A 24,776-nucleotide genomic window follows, 5' to 3' on the forward strand; every position below is an offset into this window, starting at 1 on the left:
AACCCAAACTTTTGAATGCTGATGTGTTTAAAATTTGCTCTGATTCTTGTTTACATGCTCATTTAAAGTTACATTTGCATGTACATTATTTTACCAGCAGGTGGCGATCTTTATGAGTGAAGCATTGAATCATTTACACAACTAATTCATTCAAACACACCAATTTATTTAAGGAATGAAACAAGTGATTGTAATGATTTGCTCACACACAGCGATTTATTCAAGGAATAAAATGTGGTCGATCTTTATGAATAAGTCACTGAATCATTCACTAAATCAATTCATTCAAACAACTGATTTAGGAACAAAACAAGTGACTCTTTATGAATCAATCACTGAGTAATCGACTCAACCAATTATTTTTCAAGCTTGGCAGACATGGTCATTATGAACTGTAACAGAGATGTATTAATATTCAACATAAAATCAACCTTTTCACATACAGCCCTAGTCATAAACAGCAGGTGTTATATTTGATTTGCTGTGGTGAAGAGTACAGATTTTTAGGCATTGATGATTTAATTGCTGGGCGAACTGTTTCTTTAAGAAGAATGCAGTGGAGGAGAGGATCGGGCCGAGGAGAAGGAGTGAACTTGACAGGACAGGAATAGTGGAATAGATGGGTGGAAAAATGAATTGAAAAGAAGAAGAGAGGAGAAGAGAGGTCGGTCACTCCCGAGCACATTAAATATTTCATGAGATGTGTGGTTCAGCAGAGACAGGAAAGAGCGTGGTCAGAGAGGTTAGCCCAACTCATTTACAGCACCGGAGAGCGAGAGAGAGAGAGAGAGAGAGAGAGAGAGCATTAAGAGTAAGATGTGTGTGTTTTAGTACTGCCACTCAGCACTCAATCATACATTACAACACTTGTTTGCTATTTGAGAGAGAAAACATCTCAAAATATGACAAAGTTTAAATTGTCAGAGCGGTTTGACTGGTTGTGCATGAACGATCATTGTTTAAATCACTTTAAGCATTAGTGATTTGAACAAACCTTTAACCATAAGTATTAAACGTCTCTGTGTAACTCATCCTTTATGGTTTGTGTTACAAACATGAATCAGTCCCCAAATCATGCATTTTGTTGAAAAGCCACATGCTGCTACTTCATTAAAGGAACAGTTTACCCAAAAATGAAAATTCTGTCATCATTTACTCACCCTCAGGTCATTCCAAATCTGTATGACTTTCTTTGTTCTGCAGAATATCAAGGAAGAAATTTTGAAGAATGTTGGTAGCCATTGGTGTCCATTGTATGGACAAAAAATACAATGGAAGTCAATGGGAACCAAATTAGCTTGGTTAATGACATTCTTCCAAAATATCTTTCTTTCTTCTGCTGAACACCAAAGAAGATATTTTGAAGAATGTTGGCAACCAAATAGTTGATGGTAGCCATTTACTTCCAGAGTATGAGAAAACAACAACAACAACAACAACAACAACTATGGAAGTCAAAGGGGAGCAGAAAGTGGGTGAACTCTCCTTTTAAGCCAATTTTAGTGTCAAGACTTGGGCTCTCTTGACTCGGATCAGTAAGCAACCACCTGGCAATGCCCAGGCAACCACACAGAACACCCTAGCAACCACATAGCAACTGAGAACAGCCGTCGCATAACAATGCTCTGACAACCATCATTCATATTTTCTGTATAAAACGTAAAAATGCTTGAATTTAATGTTTATTAAATTAATCAAAGAATTTTCTGTTTTGTTTGTTGAATTCTGTGACATCATTCACGAGTCTGTGAATGTGCATTCATATTCTGTGCATGAATTATTAAATAACAATATTTTAAATATTTGGGTGGTTATTAAGAAGACGTTTATGAATAATTGATCATGTCTCCAGTGTCAGCAACAATGTTTGTTTTGATCTGTGACAGTTTGTGTGTCAGGACGATTATATTGAATTGACCCATAAAAATGTTGCTACAGTATACTGTACGGGTAATGTATGCATACTGAAAAATAAACATCTTAAGGCCAAAATAAATGGAAAGTTGTATTTCCATAATGTATACTATTCTAAAATATTTCTAAAAATGTTTTTTTTTTTTTTTTTAAATCAGAATTTTTTTTTATATGTGTGTGTGGGTCATGTTGTGTCTAAAACCTGAAATGACCTACACTGTGGGGACATTCAAATTACTAAATAAATATAAAATAATATCTTAATAAAAATACAACAACAACAACAATAGTAATCAATAAATCAAACTAAATATTGACAAAATATTAAATAAATACATTTTTAGATTTAATAAATGAATACACAAATAAATAAATAATTTAATACACAAATACATTATTAACATTAAAAGTGAATAATAAAATGTAAAATAATGTAAAATGTAAAATAAATGTATGAATATTTATAAAGTTGATAACATTTATAATAAATAAATAAATTTTAAATGTTGAATTAATATTTACAACACTATTTCATTAAATAAATAAATAAGCTATGAAAGAGCAAATGTTCTTATAGATAGATAGATAGATAGATAGATAGATAGATAGATAGATAGATAGATAGATAGATAGATAGATTTATATTGAGAGGTAGAGTCTGTATAATTCAAAAGAAAACCAATAGAAGTTTATGGTTTATGCTCCTTTAGGTAAAAATGTGTGGGTATTTGTGAGGGTGAGTGTGTGATCTCATTAACATCCTGCTGCCAGACTGAAATATCATCCATTAGATCCTGTTACACATTACTTAGACAGACAGACAGACAGACAGACAGACACACACACACACACACACACACACACACACACACACACATTGGATTACACTCGAGATGCTCAGGTAAATCTTTGAGCAGTTCCTCTACAGGCCATTGTTCCAGTGCACGTTAAACACACATTAATTCTGACAAACCCCTCAGACTGCACACGTGAAGGAACTCTTTGGCCAAATATAGCATCACTTTCCCAGCACTCCTTCGCACGGCAGGACCAAACCGGAGCAGACACCTGCAACACCCTGAAACACACACACACACACACACACTGCTGCAGTTCATTCCCAGTCATTTTCGTCTCGTCTTATCAGCCCGTCATCCTGACAGACCATCATTGATTAGCATGTCGGTTCTGTGTCTGGGCGAGACGGCCGCGGGTCATCGGGAGTGAGAACTGTCTCTAACCAGAACCCACCAGGGACACCTCGAGCCCCCTGATGTCTGAGACTGACAGGTAAGGCTGAAGCCCCGGTGAGCTGGATTTGCCCTCACGCTCTCGCAACACCAGCCCAACGCTCTCCTAACGCCGGTCAACTGATCAAGCTGTCAGGGTGAGGGCAGGAAATGAAGGTGAATGAGAGGTCAGATTGACACCAACAACATCATCAGTGGACCGTCTGACATGCGCTACACTCAATGCCTGACAGACTCCAGAAACGATTCATTAAAGCCGAAGTGTGTAAATTCTGCATCACTATAGTGGCATTAAATGGAATTGCAAAAAAAGTGACAGTTTTCAAATAAGTTTCCAGAACACTCCCCTCATCTGTCATTGGCCAGGTTAACACATAGCCCCGCCCCTAACTCACACTATTAGTTTAGACAATGTTCAAAAATGTTGTAAATAAAACTTGCTGGAGTAAGATTTCAGATTCAGTGTTACTTGTCATTTCTTTGTAAGTACTTGTGAAATTTACAAGCAATTTCTGAGTGAAAACGGTTTCAGTGTAAATCGTGCACTTTTTTTTTTTTTTGAAAAAACATGCACTTACAGTAGAAGCCCAAAGTCCAAAGTACACTTTGTTTTTAAGGTGTATAGTAAGTTATGCATACCATTCCGTTAGGAAAATTAACCATGTTTTTATTTTTTATTTACATTTTTTTGCAGATTGATTACCATTTGTATATCCACAGTTTTATTACAAATACAATGGTAAAACTATGATTAGTGTAGTAAAACATGGTTAATTTGTGGTTACAATGGTTTAACTACATTAATCATGTTTTTTACGTCACATTTGTAGTAAAACCATGGTTAATTTTCGTAAGGGTCGTCGTCATCAGCATAGTACACACATACTGAACATGCACAGCCAGACCATTTATTTAACCACTTATACTCTGTATGTTCAGCTAGCACATGCACCTTGAATTTTTACACCGTAGTTAGTTTGTCCACTAGGTGGCAACATCGGCCTGAACTGTTGTTTCACAGTTGAAATAGAAAAGGATGAGACCTAACAAAAACAAACTACTGGAAACGCCAACAATAGATACCCGTGAATAGGTTAACAGATGCTTGCAACTTTGGTTTAAATGAGTGCAAACATAACTTCTGGAGTGAAATAGCGCAGACACTGGATAAGGATGAAACTTTCTAGTATGCATGTGTCAGGCATATGTTCGCACATACTATTAAATGGAGTATACTTTGATACACTTTGGCTGCATCTGAAATCGTATACTCTCTAAGTACTTATTTATTTTTAATAAAGTAATTCATGACTGTTAAAAAGTTTAATATAGTATGATATAAATTATTTTGTCTATAATCCTGACAAAATTCTCATTGTCATGTGACCTACCAGCATCAGTTGCTTTGCTTCACTGCCATTCACAAATCTTCTCACCTTCTATTTTTTGCCTGCTATCTAGTAAGGAAGTGTGCGATTTCGAATGCAGCCTATGTGTTTGACTGTGCAGATACACTTAGCGTTCGCATCAAAAGAGAAGTCTACTTTGGGCTTAAAGGGACATTTCACCCAAAAATGAAAATTTGATGTTTATCTGCTTACCCCCAGGGTATCCAAGATGCAGGTGACTTTGTTTCTTCAGTAGAACACAAACGAAGATTTTTAACTCAAACAGTTGCAGTCTGTCAGTCATATAATGCCAGTCAATGGGCACACAATCTTTGAGAGAGAAAAAAAACATGCACAGACAAATTCAAATTAAACCTTGCGGCTCGTGACGATACATTGATGTCCTAAGACATGAAACGATCTGTTTGTGCGAGGAACTGAACAGTATTTATATAATTTTTTGGCTGGTCACAGGTTTTATTAGGCTACTACTATGACTACTACTCATTTCTTTATGGCTAACCCTTTTTTTTTTTTAATGGGGAAAAATATTGAGTGCACTTTATTGCATTTAAAGGGACAGTTCATGTAAAAATAAAATTTCTGGCATCATTTACTCATATCGTTCCAAACCACTATGACTGTAATAAGATATTTTGAGTAAATAAAATTTTAATTTTTGGATGAACTATACTTTTAACCCGGGAATACTTTGTTTGATAATTTGGGTTCAAAAACGAGTATCACTATGTGCTGTTTGAAGACTCATTGACTTCAGCTCACTATATTCTCTCTCTCTGGTGTCTGTCCATTATCCATTGCTCAAACAGGGGAAACCACTATTGATGTATGTCTTGATTGCCCTGATTGACTGCGGTGCTCTGTCGTCTGTCTAAATTTACACAGCTCCCCCATATTACTGCCCCTGACACCCCCATCCACGCATCTCCTCTAGGGGACAAAATCCACAACGCCTCACGTCAAAACCGGTCCCATCCACCATTGTCCAATTTTAACCCACTTATTGACCATTAAATGACTATATAGAGAGCAAGAGAGAGAGAGAGAGAGAGAGACATACAGAGACAGAGAGGTGAAGAATGTCACTGAATTATTTAGAGTGAAAACACAGAGAGGAAATCAATGGGAGCAAAATCTGATATTAACTGCAAATTAAACAAAGACAGAATAAGAGGGTCCCTGTGATGATTGCGGGGTTGGATCTAGGTATCTCTGTATGTGTAAAAAACCTCACCATCAGATCAGCTGCATTAAAACACTCAAATATTGCTCATTGAAAAACATGTTATATAGTAGCAGAGTCTAAATTCAGAGTTGAATAATGCTGATGCCTGAACATTTTTAAAAATAATTTATAACAGCACAACGTTTTTTATTGATAATAAGAAGAAATGTTTTTTTTTTTTTTTGAGCAGCAAATCAGCGTATTCAAATGATTTCTGAAGGATCATGTGACACTGAGAACCGGCGTAACGATGCTGAAAATTCAGCTTTACATCACAGAAATGAATTACATTTTAAAATATATTCACATTAAATTGTAATAATAAATCATAATATTGCTATTTTTAATGTATTTTTGCCTGTATAAATGCAGCCTTGGTAAGCATAAAATTTTTTTTAAATAGTGTACTCTATTATAATATTATTATTAAGAGAATGTTGGGTTCTAGTATCATTTTCTTGTTCCCACTGCTTTCTAAAAGCAATAAGCAACACGTTACAGTGATTTTACCATGATTAAGAAGGTTTTAGGACAGTAATATCACTCTTTTCCCATGGTAAAATCACTGAAATTAACATAATCAGCATCCAGAAGTAATAAATAATTGAGCATGGTACAGTTTGAGTCATCAGATGCTGGGATGTAATTGACCAATAAAATCTGTGCAGTGATGGTCAATTAACCAGTCAAACAGAATGACTCAGCATAAAATGGAAACTTTATTACCTCTCGATTACTATAAATGTGCACTCTCTCTCTCCCTCTCTGTACTCTCAGTTTATCATCAGGTAATTAGTATTTTCATTAACTCCAGCCAGAGATGAGCCTTGATCATTTCATTTTCCCTCCATGAGTTCTTCATATGGCATTGCCTTTATAATTAATATGATTTATGCTTGGCCAGTGTAATTTCCTTTCAGTGCCTCTCCTTCTCTTTTTTTCATTATATATGTTTTTTCATTTGTACGCCATGTACAAAATAGGCGTTGTGCCACCTGGTTGATTAGTTCTAACACTAGGCCTGTATCAATCACATGTAGATTACATGACCACATGTTTTACCATGTCATTTGTTTAACTCAACTTCATTGGCGAGTGTTTATGCACACAAATGATGTATGGGAGATTCAACTCACAATACATTTTAGGAAAGAGATTTTAGAACTAAACAAGCTTTAAAAATACATGCATATATATGCGATAAAATTTTACATTTTAATAAGTAGAAACACTTTTCAGTTTTGAAAGAAATAATAGGATTTTTAATTTTGTTGAAAGAGGCTGCACTTATTTGATCAAAAATACAGTAAAAACAGCAATATTGTGAAATTTTATTACAATTTAAAATAACCTATTTTACAATTTAAATATATTTTAAAATGTAATTTATTCCTGTGATCAAAGACTCCGGTCTTCAGACTCACATGATCCTTCAGAAATCATTCTAATATAATGATTTGCGGATCAAGAATAATTTCTTCTTATTATCAATGTTGAAAACAGTTGTGTTGCTACATATTTTTGAGCAAACTGTAATTCTTTGGTGAATATAAATAAGCATTAAATAATTTTTTTTTTTTTTTTTTAAATAGAAATATTTTATAACATTATAAATGTCTTTACTGTCACTTTTGATCAATTTAATGCATCTTTGCTCAATACATGTATTCATTTATTTACTAAAAATAAATAAATAAATAAATTCTTTGTTTTCTCCAAACTAATAGTGTGTTTATTTATAATCAACATTTTTCTTTGTCTTGTCATAACGCATTTTAGAGTTGCTAAGCTAAATACACAATCTAATATGCATGAAAACCACACATATATATATAGCCTAATATTTATATATATATATATTGAATGACATTTCTCTACATTCTGTCTGCCATCTTGGATAAGTTCTTTCTGATGCATTCTGGGATTGCCTTCTCCATTAAATATACTGCTTTAGATTTTATCCAAAACAAGACATCTTTTAAAGCAGCACAATATACCACCTTAAAATGTACTCTAGTTTGTTTTGAACAAATCTAAAGTTTTTGTTTTCATCCTTACACTTAATATTTCATACAAGCGTACTTTTCTGTGATTTGGAATCCTATACTGTTTTCATAGAGAAGGGAGATTCAACTCCCCTGATACCGATAATCCATTTCTCTCCTGTTAGAAACCAAATATCCCATGCATTTGTGAGCAACGGCAGACCATCAACATTTCCAGTCGATATAATCAAACATTTTGCCTCAGTGATTTTCAGTTCACTACGGTTGAAGTAAAGATACGTCCATATTACAGCCGTCCTGCTGAATTCATTTGGCACGGAGCACATCCATATTTTCTGAAAAGGTTGGATCAATCCGCTGTGCGATTGAGCCGATAGCCTCGGCGGTGCTCTGGAGAGGACCGCAGTCAGACTGGCTGCCCTGCTGAAGAATCCAATACAGAGCACAGATCAAGCACAAATGCTTCTCCTCAACTACAAAGTCGTATGGAGCCCTGCGGGAGGCGAGAACTGTGTACATAAATGACTTTTATCATTAATAACGGCCCATTGATTATTGTTGTGCTGTTTAAAGGTGAGCAGCTCTAGCTTAGAGAACAGCAGGGGAGCCGATGCACGCGCGCACACGCTTACACACACATAAATGAGCGTGTTTCTTTTCTGAGGTGCGATTTACATTTTGGAAAGTGCACAGATTCCCTTGGGAGAGTGTATCATTTTCAGTCAATGCTGACCCTGAACTTTCATTGTGCCAAAGGAAGGCAAAACGATCCGAGAGCACCTCTTTCATGGGCGAGAGAGAGAGGGAGACAGGAAGAGAAATGTCAGACAGTATGAAACCTTGAGTTGGCTTAGAACTTCTGCTCCAACAAACGGTGAGATGTAAAGCACCCCTAATTTAAATGACAACAAAACGGCCTGAAAGCACGGCAAACGTCTTCTCTTTTAGGAAAACGTCTCTGGCATGAATACCGTGTGATGTGCAACTGGTGGGTTTGTGCAGGAAAACAAGCTTTCATGTTCTGCCTCTCTCTCTCTTTCTGGCTTGCTTTTTCCAACAAACACACGCTTTCCCTCCAGCGAACACTTCTCTTAGGCAGCTAAAAATTTGTATCTTTTGTAATAAAAAATCTCTGTCAGCACAAAGTGTGCAGCAAGCTGGCAGAATCGCTCTCGTTTTGCCATCCAGACAACAGGAACCTCAGCACATCTCGAGTGTGAGATCCAGCAAACCCTCTGACAGTTTTCGGCCTCATCTTAGCTCAAAAACACCCAAGCCTTCTTGTCCACTATCACTCCTGCTTTATCACCACTTTGCCTAAAAGGGCCAAATAAAGGGCCTGCGCGTTCATAAGGAGAAACCGTTACTGCAGACGTTAAATGCAGTACTGCAGAACTCACGAAAACAAGACTAATACATTCACTTAAGTGCTCGAAACAGTCAAATGCTACTGCAGATATGAACATCTAACATTTACATCTAAAGACAAAGAATGAAAACAATAAAGTGTGTAAAAAACTCAATAAGCAACTGTTTCAGATTAGTGGTAGACCAATATATTGACCAGCTTGATTGATTGGTCGATATTTAACCATTTTGATATCTGCTTGGTGTGAACTCTTTGTGACACACTGCAAAATTCACATCATTTATGAGTCTTAAAAATAGGTCAAAATCCTTAAAACAAGATCAATTTATATTTTATGCAAAAATGCATAAGCTTTTTCTTCAGATAATGTATAAGTATGGAACTTTTAAGATTTAAAAATCTTACTGAAAATCAAAGGCAACAAAGATACCCATTATTTATTTATTAATTTATTAGTTAGGATCTATGCAAATCACTTTGTTGATAATAAATAATATGTTAGTTTTTTTCTTCTTTTTTTCATTTGTATAAAATAAGTGTTCGTTTGATTTCTACAGTTTTATGTGCATTAAAATTGCATAAGCTTTTTATTTATTTATTTTTTTCATTTTAAGAAAATGAAAGTGTAATGTTTTAACAATTAAATATTTTTAATGGAAATCAAAGACTTCAAAGATACTCTAATTATTTATTTAGCATTGTTGATGTACGCAAGGGCCCGTTTCATAAATCAAGTTTACCAAATAAGCAAGGCTTATTTCAGTAAGTCTGACTTATTTTGAACCAAATCAACTGACAATAAGTCAGACTAACTGAAATAAACCTGGCTTATTTGGTAAACTTGTTTTATGAAACAGACCCCCTGCCCAGTCCAACTTGTTTATAATAAACAACATCTGTTTCCATTTTTTGTCAGATTTAAAAAAAAAAATCTAAAATAAATGTTCATTTAATTCCTATGTGCATCTCATTTTCATCATTATATTGTATTTTAAATAAGTCAGTATTATATTATCTTCTTTTCATAATTTTCTCTAATTATCTTTATCAGCACTGGTCAACTGCTTTGATATTTACCATATTGCTGAAAAATTACCATGGTTATATACCATCGTATTTAGAAAATACTCAAATGTATCTCAAAAGATATCATAATATGACTATGGTGTTTGTCAAAACAACAAATTATTACTATGGTATATGTAAAAAAAACAAAACAAAAAACATGGTAAAACCATAATTTGATTGTTTTCTAAATGTAGCTTTACATGTAAAAGGGTGAAAAGAGAATGAGAAAAAAAAGCAGAGGGACAGTGAAGTAACGGGGTGACATGGAAACACAAAGAGGAAAAACACAAAAGATAACAAACAAAAAATGAAGCCAGAGAGAGTCTGAAAGAAAGGAGGGAGGGAAAGGAGGGAGAGGAAAAAAAACTGCCCCTCTGCACAAAACTACAGCGGTGAAAAACAAGCACAGCAGACTCATATAGATAATGGTAGATGGCACATTAAAGCCAGCTAAATGAGCAGGAGCAGCCAGAGCACGACTGCAGACAGCAACCCCATTTAAAAAACACCATCCACTGCCCGCCTGCATAAATTATTGACGATAATTATCACAGGGTGGGTTACTGTGTGCGATAACAATCCATTCTGAACCAGAGGAAAGAACAAGGCTTTGAACTGAAATGTCACACAGTGTTTTTGCCACTCTGTGTTGAATCTGTGGACTTTCTTTGTAGAATTTGAACCAGGGGACCAATTTTAAAATCACCCTCTGGAATAATTGCTCCATGCATACATTTGTATGTATTAATCTATCAGTCACAGATAGCTGGATGGAAATGCAGAGCTGACACATTTTTGGCTAAATATTAGCTTAAATGTATGTGCATATGTAATAGCATGTATTTTAGGTGGTTTGAGTTGGTCATTGGTCACCATTCTTCACTAGTTCAATTGAAATGGCTTTGCAGTGTGACATTAATTATGAAAAAAAGAAATATTCAGCTTAGTCTCTCAGATAGATAAATGGACGGAAAGATAAAGAGATAGAATGATAGAACGACAGATAGAACGATAGAAAGACAGAACGATAGAGCGATAGATAAAATGACAGAACGATAGATAGCTAGATAGATATAGGACAACAAAACGACAGAATGATAGATAGATAGTTAGGATAGACAGACAGATAGATAGAAACATAGATAGAGAAATGGATGGACGGACAGATAAAGAGATAGAACGATAGATAGAACGATAGATAGATAGATAGATAGATAGATAGATAGATAGATAGATAGATAGATAGATAGATAGATAGATAGATAGATAGATAGATAGATAGATAGATAGATAGATAGATAAATGGATGGACAGATAAAGAGATAGAACGATAGAATGATAGATGGAACAATAGAACAATAGAACAATAGATAGATAGATAGATAGATAGATAGATAGATAGATAGATAGATAGATAGATAGATGGATGGACAGATAAAGAGATAGAATGATAGAACGATAGATAGAACGATAGAACGACAAAACCATAGAGCGATAGTTAGATAAAATGACAGAGCGATAGATAGAGCGATAGATAGACAGACAGACAGACAGACAGACAGACAGACAGACAGACAGACAGACAGACAGATAGATAGATAGATAGATAGATAGATAGATAGATAGATAGATAGATAGATAGATAGATAGATAGATAGATAGATAGATAGATAGATAGATAGATAGATAGATAGATGGACAAACAGATAAAGAGATATAATGATAGAACGATAGAACGATAGAACGATAGATAGATAGATAGATAGATAGATAGATAGATAGATAGATAGATAGATAGAACGATAGAACAATAGAATGACAGAACGATAGAGCGATAGTTAGATAAAATGACAGAACAATAGATAGAACAAAATATAGATAGATAGATAGATAGTTAGACAGACAGACAGACAGACAGACAGATGGACAGATAGATGGACAGACAGATAGAGATATAATGATAGAACAACAGAACGATAGAGTGATAGATAAAACGACAGATAGATAGATAGATAGATAGATAGATAGCTAGATAGATAGATAGATAGATAGATAGATAGATAGATAGATAGATAGATAGATAGATAGATAGATAGAACGATAGATAGATAGATAGAACGATAGATAGAAGGACAAATGACAGAATGATAGGCAGGCAGGCAGGCAGGCAGACAGACAGACGGACAAACAGATAAAGAGATATAATGATAGAACAATAGAATGATAGATAGACAGACAGACAGACAGATAGACAGATAGATAGATAGATAGATAGATAGAACGATAGATAGATAGATAGATATATAGATAGATAGATAGATGGACAAACAGATAAAGAGATATAATGATAGATAGATAGATAGATAGATAGATAGATAGATAGATAGATAGATAGATAGATAGATAGATAGATAGATAGATAGATAGATAGATAGATAGATAGAATGACAGAACGATAGAGCGATAGTTAGATAAAATGACAGAACAATAGATAGAACAAAAGATAGATAGATAGACAGAGACAGACAGACAGACAGACAGACAGACAGACAGATAGATAGATAGATAGATAGATAGATAGATAGATAGATAGATAGATAGATAGATAGATAGATAGATAGATAGATAGATAAACAGATGGATAGAAGGATAGAACGATGAATGGATGACAGACAGACAGACAGACAGATAGATAGTAGCATCGTTTGATGCATCTTTTCTAGGTATAAAACTGGTTCCTGTAAATAAGTACATACAACTGACTGTATCTACTCTCCTTCAGTATGTTTGTTTTGTGTGTGTGTGTGTGTGTGTTGGGGGTGATCTGGGGTCTCTGGCCGCGGGGCATGAGGAGGCCACGTATCATTAAGACCAGGGCAGGCTGGGCCAAGGGGGGCTGTGGGTGAGGGGGGTCAGATGCCAGGAGTGTGTATTGATCAGGACGGCTCTCCTGTCACACACGCAGTAAGGACAGCCCGCTGATCTGAGGCGTCTGCCCGAGACAGCACACACTCACACACGTCACGCTGTTCACACACACACACACACACACAAACCCGATGAGTCCTGTTGGTCTGTAAGCACTGTCAGGATGCTGGAAAACTCTCCGGCTTCACAGAAAAAAAACCCAGCTGATAAGAAGTGTTCAGAAGAGAGGCTGTCAGGAGTGAAGTGCCCAAAACTGACAGCTGCTTGTTATGTTTTATATTTCTCTCACATTTGCAGGGGTTTCTCTCTCTCGCTGCCTCTGTTTCGTGACCTCATGGACTAGTTTCCATGGTGTTGTGATATACTGTGGGGATGGACTTTTTAGATACAGTACGCTTCTTCCAGATATTCTGAACTCACAATAGCCCCTTTCACACAGTAATACCAGTAAATAACTTTAAAATTACTGGAACGACTTTACCGGTAAATTCAAAAATGTGCTGTTCACACAGGCAACAGTGTTCCGTCTTTTTTCAAGTGAAGCACCACTCACACATCAGTTTCAAATTACTGGTAAATTCTGTGATATCATTAAACAGTAATGATTTGTGTTTGTACGGTGTTATGTTTGTAAACATGATATGCGGTCAGTGTTTTTGTTAATGTTTTTATTTTTGTGTCAAACGTTCACATTCATGCAGCTTCTTTTGGCCCAGAGACATCGCATTGCACGACTTCAAACACAGCGTGGAGTAAATGCGTCATCTGAGTCAGAATGGTATGATTGGCCCAGAGCCGTTGAAGTTTGAATTTCAATGGCTCTGTATAGGCCCAGAGTAAACTTGAACGTGCTCATACCGGTAATTTTCATTCTGTGTTCACACACAGCAGAATTCCTGCAATTTACTGGTAATGTTACAACTTCTCATACCGTTAAATTGCCAGAACCAATTTACCGGTATTTTTAAAAAGGGCCTGTTCACACAGGATTTCTTTACGGCAATTTACTGGTAATTTTCCAGTAAAGTCTGTATGTGTGAAAAAAAAGGGGACGGGGTCTGGTTGAGCTGCATTAGAGACCATATACTCTTATCAAAAACCCCACTGAAACATCCTGTAAAATCTGTTCAGTTAACATCCTCAGTTCAAGCGGCATGTGAACCAATCATCTCTTCCTCTTTACTAGCTATAGCATGAAATAAACTTGAATGAACATTGGAAGGCATGTTGTTTCAACTGTGGAAAAAAGCCAATACACATAATTTTTCAAGTTCAAATCCACCAACATCAATCTACTCTCCTGTCTTGTTTTTTGTCGGATAAAATGGCAAATTCTGCATTATGATTGGTCAGATCGCCTATCAATCAAACTTCTGGCAAAGGGTGAATTGGAATGGAAAAATTGGCGACATCGTTAATATTTACAGCTGAGAAAATGAAACTTGCAGATATAATAAGGGACATGTGACTTCTGAAACAGGCTCTAAGTGGTTCACCAATCACAACGCACAAGGCCAGCTAACCAATCAGAGCACATTTCGTATTTCAGAAAGAGGGGTGTTTGAGACAGACTGGGAAGACAGGTGCTGCAATAATGTCACATATGTGAAAAATAATACATTTTGGAACAAGACATTGTAAAAGGGTATAATATGACCCCTTTACCAACTCAGGACAGCAACTCTTTTAAACAACCTCTATTACTAAAATAGAACATAAATAGTAAAGTTCATGAATCATGTCTGTAAGAAGTTTGCTATGACCTTGGCTCTGATATTATAATAAGTTTAGGTATTACAACTATACATCTACTTCAGCATAAAAGTGTGAATAGATGTGGTGTGGAAAATTGGAAATAATTGATACTTTTCTGTCAGTTTCAGATTGATGTTCAGCTTGGCTTCAGTAGTTACTGCAGGTCAACACATTGAGGTCTGGAGAGGTAAACGTGTAAGACCCTTTTCTCAAAGGGTAAAGCCAGTGGGAAGAACTCCTTTAGAGCTCTATAAACCACCATAAAGCAGCAGTCCCTCTCCTTCCCTCTATCTCTTTGTCTCACCTGCTCTTCTGTTTCACAAACACACACACACACACACACACACACACATGCTGTACTTGACGCCTGTCTATTTCTCTACCCTGCGGAAGCAGTTGTGACATTGTTGTGCCGAGAAACAGATTAGGAAGCTTGTTGAACTGGTATGAGTGTCACATCGGGCTGTTTAAGAATTCAGATGAGTTTGGGAAGAAATGCTCCCGTGCGCAATTACTCAGAGAGGAGTGTGTGTACTACAACAACTCTTGGCTTCTACATCATTTAGAGCAATCAGAACAGACGTCACTCTGGAGGCAGTCGAAACATGAACTAAAACAAAACTCTGTTGTAGAGACGCAGGACTGATATTGCATGTCTGATTTGGTGAATTTCGCTGTGTGGAATGAACTACTAGTGTACTACTTAATTCATGATGGTGCTGGTACATACTGGATAGTGCATGATGCCCACCATTTATTTTTTTTTTTTAGAATAGTGTGTGAAACAGTATGCATTATGGAAAAAAACGGTCACACTTTATATTAGGTGGCCTTCACTACTATGTATTTACATCAAAAAATAAGTACAATGTACTTATTGTGGTCATATTGTATTGCAAAACACTTCTGCTGCTATTGAGGTGTGATACGGGTAAGGTTAGGGACAGGTTAAGTGGTATGGGTAAGTTTAAGGGTGGGTTAAGGTGTAAGGGATGGGTCAACAGTGTAATTATAACTGTAGTTACAGAAATTAATTACAGATGTAATTACATCTAGGTATTTTAAAAAATATAAGTACAATGTAAAAACATGTATGTACACAATAAGTGCATTGTACCAAATGATTAATTTAAATGTAAGTACATAGTAGTTAAGGCCACCTAATATAAAGTGGGACCAAAAAAAAAAAAAACAATAGTATGCTACATGGCTGCAGTGGACTACTCTTGCTGAATTAAACATGCAGCTTTGTGTGAAATATCTTAACTTTATAGGAAGAAAACTGAAAAAGGAAAGTTCAAAGCAAACTTTGATGCTGGCTTGACAAAACTCTGTTTGAACATTTTTAAAAGTTTAAAGCCTTGAAGTTTGAAAGTTACAGTATAGAATTGACAGACGGACGGAAGGACAGATAAAGAGATAGAATGATAGATAGAATGATAAATACAACAACAATAGAACAAACGAAAGATAGATAAATTGAAAGAAAGATGCATGGATGGATGATAGATAGACAGACAGACGGATGGACATAAAGAGATAGAACAATAGGTAGAACGATAGACAGACATTATACAATACAACAATATATAGATAGAATGAGAGACAGATGCATGGATGGATGAAAGACAAACAGATAGATAGATGGATGACCTTACACTGTAGGACACAGTACGTATCAGGTCATCAGCTAGGCATTCTATGCATACTTCAAATTTGCATACCTGTACTGTGCAAACTATATTTAGAGCTGGCTGCATACTGCAAATAAATAGAAGTAGTATGGTAATACCCAATGTTTATTTCGCCACATTATAAATTGACCTGTATGTGATGTCACGCACTGCTGCCCAATATGCATCTAATAGTTGGGAACATTTCCACATGCAGTGTTCCCATTCCTCTTGGACAATCCCCACTCTTGTAAATCTCTTCCGCTCTCTCACAGGGAAAAGAGAGAGAGAGAGAGAGAGAGAGAGAGAGAGCGAGAGAACCCATCTGGGCTGAGGCTTCTCTTATTTGCAGCATAAGCGTCCTGTCATTTCCCTGTAAAGCACATCTCACAGCAACACCCTCTCCAAATTGATTGTGGAGCTTCGGTGCACGGAGAGGCCGGGGGACAGACAGGGGGGCCCGTAATTGAGAGCAGAATTAGCAAAGCCTTAAATACGCCCGGCTGATATATCATTACCCATAAACTTGACCCCTGGTGACCGCTCCCGTCTCCCCTGGGCTCTGTTCTCTAGTGGGGCCCCGAGAGGCAGACGGCCCCGAATCACAAGCACGAGTGCGAGAACCAGGCACCAGGACACTGCTTGACTGATTTCATAAAGATCTCATCATCTATTCATCACATAGATCAAACAGCACGGCCTTCTCCAATTATCAGGAACGCAATCGGGTACGGCCATTCCACATCCACATATAATCATTTACAGATTCAAACAACACACACACACACACATAATATTACACCACCCTATTTCAGCGATCCTCCCGCTATCGCCTTCAGAAGCACAAAGTTCAAGAACAAATGCTAAATTGCATTTTTTTTTTTTTTAATTGCACATGCCACTTTTGACTATAAATCTACTTCCAACCACTCTTTAGGGAGAAATTAAAAAGGACTGAAAATGCTTTTTTGAATTTTTTAAATGCTTTTGAAGAAGTCTCCTCCGCTCACCCAGGCTGAATTTATTTGATCAAAAATACAAATCAGTCATATTGTGAAATATTAGCAAAGTTTAAAATAACTATTTTCTAGTGTAAAATATTTTAAATATTTCAGCATCATTACTTCAGTCTTCGGTGTCACATGATCCTTCACAAATCATTCTAATATTCTGATTTGCTGCTCAATTATTATTACCGTGATACATTTTTCAGGATTCTTAGATGAATACAAAGTTCAAAAGAAAATTTGTGTAAATGTGTTTACTGTCACTTTTGATTAATTTAATGTTACCTTGCTGAATAAAATTATTATTATTATTTAATTTTATATTTTTTAAATCGTACTAACCCCTAACCTTTCTCACAAAAATATGTAGTAGTACAACTGTTTTCAACATCGATAATAATAAGAAATGTTTTTTTGAGCAGCAAATCAGCATATTGCAATGATTTCTGAAGGATGATGTAACACTGAAGACTGGAGAATTTTTATGATGCTGAAAATTCAGCTTTGCATCATAGGAACAAATTACATTTATAAATCTATTCAAATAGAAACAGTTATTTTAAATTGTAACAATATTTCACAATATTACGGTTTTTTGTTGTATTTTTAATAATAATAATAAAAAAACAAAACATAATTATTCTACATTTTTGACTTTGGAATAAAATAAAATAAAATAATTCTGACATTGTTCTCATTCACTCAGAGCACACATTAGTCTTCTAATGTGTGCCTGTGCTTGAATTACCTGCTGTTCTTGAGGCACGTCTCGTAAATGAAACAGTTCAAAGGGTTTCCACTTCACATGTGGCCTATTACAGGTCTTCGAATCTACAACTCATGATTCAAACTGCTCAGTAATTAAAGTAAATGTGATTAGAGATGTTATCACTCACTCAAATATGAGCGCATGGGCGGCATTTGAATTTGACGCAAGAACTCTTTCTCAAACCAATTTCCTTCCTTCAAACTTCCAAGAACAAGCAGGACTCTCTTTGCCTAAATCATTACTGGAGGAGTCACACAGACAGGTAACATGATGGAGTCGCCATTGAGGGCGTAATTTAAAAACACTACAGAAGACAAATGATTTATTCATATCCAGTCCAAATGCAGACCTAAAACAATTACGCTCAGCGGGCTCCGTGTCACTTAAGTGAATGAAGAAGAAATAAATAGCTGCTATGAGATGTTTGATATACTGCTGCACATAATAACATTTCTGGATTTCCACAAAGTGGATGGGAATGAAATTAGAAGGTCTCTGGTGTCCCTAATGAAATGTTCAGGCAGCTGACTTGTGTGGTAATGGATTATAGCAGCGCATGGACATGATAATATGCTTCTCAAACTTCTAGATGACAATCAAACCGAAAACTATAAGGGAGAAAAAAACATTCAATTTAACTTTAAGAAACATGAACTTCACACTAGTATAAGATGAAATATCTTAATTTTATTATATATAAATATATTATATAGAAAATAAGATTAAGATATACATACATCAGAATTTCATCAACATGACTGAAAGTCAAAATAATTTTATAAAGTTTCTTTATCTGTCCAAAAACAGATCCAATAATCTATATCTATTATGGTGCTTTACATTCATTCATTCATTCATTCATTCATCATTTTACAATTCTGGTAGAGACTGATAAGTAAATAATAATTTTTTTTTGGGCTATAGCTGATAACTGATCAATGTCCAAAATCTATATTATTTGTGTCCAAAAAATAAACACAAATCTAGTCAATAAGGTCAATATTAATTCAATGTCGTGATGCATATGTAAATTTAGGCATCGCAATATTATAATGTAAGGTATTATAGAAATGAACAATAAATAGTAATTAAAAAAAGGTGCAAACAAACATCCAATATTACATAAATAAATGTTCAAAATAAAATAAAATAAAATAAAATAAAATAAAATAAAATAAAATAAAATAAAATAAAATAAAATAAAATAAAATAAAATAAAATAAAATAAAATAAAATAATACTACTATCTGCTGATAACCAGTATGGTTATGATATATTGTGCATCCCTAGTGAAATGTGTTAAATCAAACTGACGGAGCTGCAGTCTTATTGTTAGCTAAAGCATATTAAATTATACCTGAGGATGCATAACTTTTTATTTTATTTATTTATTTATTTTTTATGAAGAATGGTCTAAATCTGTGGAAACTGCAGAGCTTTCAGAGGTGGAAGAGTCAAGCAATTAATGACTTTCTTAGCAATGCAATTGTGCATACATTGTGTAGTATAATTTAAAAAAGTTTAACTATAAATCTAACAATATAGATGTTCATTATTTTAAAATATCTTAAAAGTCAATATGGAATTCTCACTCATTCACTCCATAAATAAAAGAGAAAAAAACTAATAAATACTCTTCCAAAGAGAAGTGACACCCATAGTTTCACTGTTTACAGCTCTTTGTTTCTATTATGGCCTTTCCATGAATGTTCCCCACTGGCCATGAGCAGATGGACCATGGGAGATTGCTGGCAATGCTGACGTATAATACAGCAGCAACACAAAAGGGCCAATAAAGGCTTTTCCCCGGGGGCCCAAAATTAGAGCATCATTCCACACACAACAGTCACAATACAAGTGACACGACGGCAGGGACAAATGAAAGCCCGGCCAGCCCTGACACCACATCCTACACTGTACGTACAATCATTACAGAATTAAGAAAATACAAGAACATTTTCTACTATGTTTAATTCAGTGTGTGTTTGTAACCGTTTGTGAAATTTACTAGCAATTTCTGCGTGAAATTTGTTTTCACACAATTTTTTTCCCAGTGTAGACTGAAAGGAAGTTAAACAAATGATAGTTTAATATTCATATTCAGCTATTTAATGAACTTTTAAAGGATGAGATGCTCAGCGGAATGCTTTCTCTCACGTAACGTGGCTAATTCCATTGTCACTCGACTGGGTTTTGTGGGGGTCATTAGGGGGTGAGAGGGAGGGTCGGATAATCTGTGAATAATGTCGAGGGCATGTGTGTGTGTGTGAGTCAGAGCGAGGGGGCGGAGAGAACTCCTGGCAGCTTCATCAATTTTTTATTTGCCACTCAGACAAATGAAACACCCGCCACCCAGAACAAGGGGGACCTTCTGACACTTCAAAGAGAACCCCTATGGGTGGTTCTCCTCTTGAAGAGGGGCAGCTCCGGGTCCCAACCCCGCCCCCTTCGCAGCTGGGGGGCAGCCCAGGCCTCATTAACCCTTAAACAGGCGTGGCGTGAGACGCGCTCTTCGCCTTTAATTACCCCTGCACTTTTGGCAAGGCTGCCACCCTCGTACCCTGCTCTGAGATGGGAGGAGGGGGGTAAAGTACTCCTGGAGTGTTGTGAGCATGTGCCTTAATTGAAAAACCAGATCACACCTCTTTGCTCTAATTAGCCGGAGAGAACCGCCCCCTAATGTAGTAGCACAAGGAGGAGAGCGAACAGTGTGTGTGTGTGTGTTGTAGGTTGGGCAACATGTAGAATTTAAGAATTTGCTCCTATTTAGTTTCTGATTATGATTAATTTGGCTACAAACCATAGGAAGTTGAAATGGAAAAACAAGAAGAAGAATGTACTGAATTGCAGAGAGATTTCATTAATGCAACAAGTGATATAACCAAGTAAACAATTAATATTGACTAATTATGCCTATTTATTCCTTGATATGACTTTTTTTTTCTTCAGATTTTTGTCTGATTTTTTTAATACATTTGAAAGATTCTAATATTTATAAAGTCTGCATTTATTTGATTATATACACACACACACACACACACACACACACACATATATATATATATATATATATAAATATATATATATAATGTAATATTATTACAGTAAAATGTAATTTATTCCTGTGAGCAAAGCTGTATTTTCAGCATCATTACTCCGGCCTTCAGTGTCACACGATCCTTCAGAAATCATTGCTGATTTGCTGCTCAAGAAACATTTAAAAAAAAAATATTATTATATATTATATTTTAATATTATATGTATTATATATTATTTTATATTTTTGTGGAAACTGTAATATTAAAAAAAAAAAAGGATTCTTAACAGATATTTGAAATAGAAAACTTTTGTAAGAGCATAAATATCTTCACTGTCACTTTTGTAAGAGCATACATATCACTGTCACTTTTGATCAATATAATGTTTCCTTGCTGAATGAAAGCATTAATTTGATTACAATCTTTTTACTGAAATCTGATTTTCTTTTAATTTCATTCTATTTGAATAATTCTTAATATTCAAACAAATCATTAAAAAATACTTTGAAATTTGACTACAGTTCTGCTTCATGACTGTTTTCAAATTGGTTTAAAATTCCAAAAAAAACATTTTAATCAGAATGCGTTCTCAATTCAGAATGGCACAATCAGCCTGGTGAGTAGGAAGAGGGAATCAGAAAAAAGGAAGGGTCAAGTGTCTGTTTGGGTCTATGCACATTTGTGTGTGTGTGTGTGTGTGTGTGTGTGGATTGATATTCCCTTGGAACGGACAAGCAGGTTTAATTGAGGCAACCAGCAAATTGAGTGCAATTTACACAAACTCACGCAATGCTCTTTTAGCCCACTTCTACTGTTTCTAATGGCTCAGTAAATTAATTAGACTAATCAGACACACCCCATGGAGCCCGGCAGCAGATTAAAAGAATTAAACAAACAGGGGAGTGTTAATACAGACCGAACCCAGAGGAACAGCCTCTCCAACTGTCAGACGATCACAGTAATGGAATTTCTCTCCACGACCACAGTTTCACCTAGAGATCTCCATGCTGAGTCACATATCTTCAGAACGGACAGTTTGCATGTTTAAACCACTATTTCACTCAAAACAGTGAATATTATATCATTATTCATGGTTTATTTAAGAATCTTCTCACAGCTTATTCCATATAATGAGAGTTTATAGTGATTATGTCTGTCAAACTCCAAAGAAGCTTGATTTAGCATCAAACGTTAAAGGAACATGCCCTATTTGGGTTGTATTTTGACAAACTACGTTTATAAACTGTAAAATATTTGAAGTTGGAACATCCATGTCTCTAAGCATTACTGATGATCTAGTTCCGCAGCAGGAAAACACTGAAATCACTGCTTCAAATGACTGACTGACTTGATTAGTCAAACTGTAATTCATGCTTCATGCTAAATCAAAAAATTCCTCTTCAATATTTTCCCATGAATGCTACTGGAATTTAAAACACATACAGTTTTAAAAAGCAATAAACTAATTTATTCGAAACACATTTTCAATACTTGACTCGACCACATAGACAAGCGCAGGCCCGTCTCCATTATTGAGTAAATTTGAAAGCATAATCGCTGATGCATACTCATTTTTCCCATATGAATATTTGATGTGCGAGATTACAGCGGTGAGGAGTTTTCTCATCTGAATTCAAAGGAAAGCAGGGTGCTTTGTTCTTCTCCTCCAGCTTATTAACTGGCAAACACGACGCCGCGCCTCTGTCGGCATTGATTTTCAAACCTCCTCGCAAGGTGAGTGTCAAAGCACTAGAAACGTAGAACACGAATGCAGACTTCCCGGTGTGGATCGAGGGCGGCAACGCCTCCTCTGTCCCGGCCCAGTGAGAGTGGCCCGGTGGCATGAGACGACGGTGTCGAGTTTTATGCAATCTGAGACGTTACTCTGCTAATTAAAGGTGGACCGCAACATCTGACCCGGGACAGACACCTTGAAAACGCTACAGGACATCCCACCTGAAATCCCAGGAGAACCTGGCTCTATATCACCTGATCATCTGTATTGATCAACCACAGGCAGAATATGTTCAAAGCACAAAAAAAAAATCATTACGAATCTGGGTACGTGCACATATTCTCAGCACGTTTTCGATGTTCTTGTAGCGCATCTAATTATTCGGGCATGCATTAGGAGAACACAAATGAAAGTTCTAGGTTTTGAGGAAGAGTAATCAATAGTATGCAGTGGGCCAATGTGAACAGCCGGTTAATAATACATGAACTGGGTTATATGATCCGACCCCATGTCTGCCAACCTCACGTCATCCTATTTTCAGCACAGAAACAAACCTGAACATGAATCCGCTGCTGTAACCACTCAAAAAGCTCAGCCAATCAGCAGGGCTGATTACGACTGTACCGCAGGCCTCCTTCTGCAAACCACCGGAGACTGAAGCAAAGGGGAGAGGATGAGGAAAAGAGGTGTAGTTGTCAGAGACTTGAGGATAGCATTAGTTTACTCAAAAACTGAGAATTATGTCATCATTTAATCACCGTCATGTCATTCTGTCCTGTTTAATTAACATTCCAGTGAACCAAATAAGAGATATTAAGCAGAATGCACACGCTGCTTGTAGACAATGTCAAGCAACAAAAATGACAACAAAGCACCATAAACGTAGTTCATATGGCTAATTTGTATCACACAATTGCTGTTTGAGAGTAACAGACCAAAATTGACACCATTATTTGCTGAAAATCTTCTCCAGTCCTCTCACAAAGCTGTTGCTTACATGGCTTATATGGACCACTTCACGTTTTCCCTCTCTCATCTTTACTCTCATTGTAAGAAATAGAGCAACATAAACATTCTGACATTTTTATGTTAATGTTTATATTTTTTGTTATGAATGAAAGATAGTGGCTTGGATTAACAGTATATAATCATATAATATTTCACTTTTGAGTGAAAAAAAGATGCAGTGATGCCCCTATTTATTAATCTTGACTTAATGTCCTAAAATACAAAGATATTATTAATCATTAAGATTTTATTAATAGTAAATTATTACTAATTAATAATTAATTTGTATTATTAATTAATAAAAATTTAATATTATAAATATTATATTATATTATATTAACATATATTATTAATAGTAAAATAATACAAAGCATAACAACAGCACTTAATATTATAAATTATTAAATAATTAAAATATGATATGATATTATTTGTAAATTAATAAAATATAACTGTAACAAAACAAGATGATAAGATAAGATAAGATAAGATATATATAGCAACTAATTAAGTTAATTGACATCAGGTCTGTAACATGATTAGCTATAAAAGGGATGTCTTAGAGAGGCCAAGTCTCTAAAGATGGGCAGAGGCTCTCCGATCTGTGAAAGAGTGCGTAAAA

This window comes from Onychostoma macrolepis, chromosome 06, assembly GCF_012432095.1.
Source record: "Onychostoma macrolepis isolate SWU-2019 chromosome 06, ASM1243209v1, whole genome shotgun sequence".
Classification (NCBI taxonomy): Eukaryota; Metazoa; Chordata; class Actinopteri; order Cypriniformes; family Cyprinidae; genus Onychostoma; species Onychostoma macrolepis.